The sequence below is a fragment of the Protobothrops mucrosquamatus genome, unplaced genomic scaffold (assembly GCF_001527695.2).
Source record: "Protobothrops mucrosquamatus isolate PMUCROS unplaced genomic scaffold, P.Mucros_1.0 scaffold672, whole genome shotgun sequence".
Classification (NCBI taxonomy): Eukaryota; Metazoa; Chordata; class Lepidosauria; order Squamata; family Viperidae; genus Protobothrops; species Protobothrops mucrosquamatus.
Window position 1 is genome coordinate 753,229 of NW_015386960.1, and position 2,112 is coordinate 755,340.

Below are 2,112 nucleotides of genomic sequence, written 5' to 3' on the forward strand. Positions count from 1 at the left end.
GGCTGAGTTTGCTAAGCATTCAGTTCTGTTGTCCAAGGGCTCCAAAAAATGCAAATAGGAAAAAAGTGAAAATGTGTCTGTATGGAAATAATGTGCTCCAGAAATTTTTTTCCCTTGCAACATCCTGGGAAAATTACCTGTTTTGTCATGGCTAAAGGATCTTTCTGAAAGTAAACTCAGATTTTTTTCACATATCCTTAGCTATCAATAACGGAACACTAGAAGAATGGGTAAACTTACATCTAGTTATATTTTACATACACTGACAGTTGTGTAAAAATCCTAGCCCCTACTTTGGGTTATTATTGGGATACAGCTTATTCCAAACTGAGAAAGCCCTTATCTCACGCAATGGTTTTCAGCTGAAAAGTCTCTTGCTTTTTTCTTCTTCATATTTCAACAAGTCACTTGGCACTTCTCAGTTTCACCCACTTCACAGAAGTGCTGTAAATACAACAGACACTATATCCCATTCTGTAATTAACTCAAGAGCATGACACTTTCTCTACTATTTTCTTTTTCCATGTGGCAAATTTGAGACTGGATTTTGAGGTCAAAGACCTGTAATCATCCACTTTATAAACTATCATGGCCTCTGATAGCTACATAAAGAACAATATCAAAATAGCAGCAACATGGAACACTTTGAAATAGTCTGTGCAAATAAGGCCTTCCTGCCAGGTGATAGATTCTCTTCAGCAGCCCTCCACCCTTATCCCAAGTGGCATTCATTGCCCAATAGATATAGATGAAAAACAAAACTAACTTGATTTCTTTTGGGGAAAAAAATCCCAATAAATTTCCCCTATATATTATATATGAATTGAAATGGAATCATATAATGCAATGATATAAGAATTGAAATGGAACTGAGCTGGTCACATAGCAAGAACTGATGGCAGGTAGACCAAAGCAGTCATAGAATGGATTCCACTTGATAAAAAGTGTCCACGAAAGTGACCTAAAACAAGATGGATCTACTACATCAGCAAATATTGTGAGCCCAATTGGCAAAGGAAAGTTCAGAACTGAATCAGTTGGAAACGTGCAGAAGGGACCTTCATCCTGCAGTGGATAGACAATGGCTAAAATGATGATGATGATGATGATGATGATACATCATATGAAATAATTGAGAGTTAGAGGTCTGAATGTGGGAAAAAGAGAATGTGACCATTTTTTCTATTTTGGTAGAAAGCTTTGTATGTTTAATTGTTAAAGCTCTGGATTTACCTCTTCAACAATCTTTGGGAACTTAACTTCAAGTTGGGATATATATATATATATATATATATATATATTTAGCAGCATCTCACATTGCATTATGCATTTCAGGCTTACCTGTGCATGCCTATGGTTTTAAAATGGATGAGATCAGTAAGAACATTGTTGATGGAACACATGCCAAAGTGACATGTCTGGGAGATAGAATAGTTCATCCATACCAATTTGAAAACCAGATCCAAAGACTTTAGAAGTCTGTGGAAAATGAGGAAAACATTGACGCTCAATCATCCTCAGCCTAAACAAGAAGTGGTTTAGTTTAACTTTAATAAACTTTGTGGTTGCAAAAAGGATTGATATGCAGTTTGGGTTGGCAGGAAGTCATCTAGAATTTAACAAAACTTCATAATCCCTCCCTCTTTGCACAGATCATTGGGGGGGGCACTTTAAACACACTATAAGGCATGTTCAAGGTTTCTAGCCCATGTTGAAGTCAATTCTTCTATTAGAGCTACAACCTATTTATAAGCACTCCAGCAACTTCTAGGAAAAAATCAGCATATAATTTTTAACAGGTTTTTTCCTTCCTGACATTTTTCCCCACAACTAAAAGCTCTGCTTTTTTTTGGGACCAACCTAGTCTTGGTCCATTGGTTACAACAGGATTTGTCTGACCAGCTTATTGCCAAAGACTGATGTTGTGGGTTGAGACAGAGAGTGACTGGCTCAAAGTCACCCAGCCAGCTTTCATACCTAAAGCAGAACTAGAACCTTTTAATAGTTATTGGCTTTTTAACAGTTTATAGAATAGAGATTTTATATAGTATATTTAAACTCTCTCTCTCTCTCTCTCTCTCTCTCTCTCTCTCTCTCTCTCTCTCTCTCTCT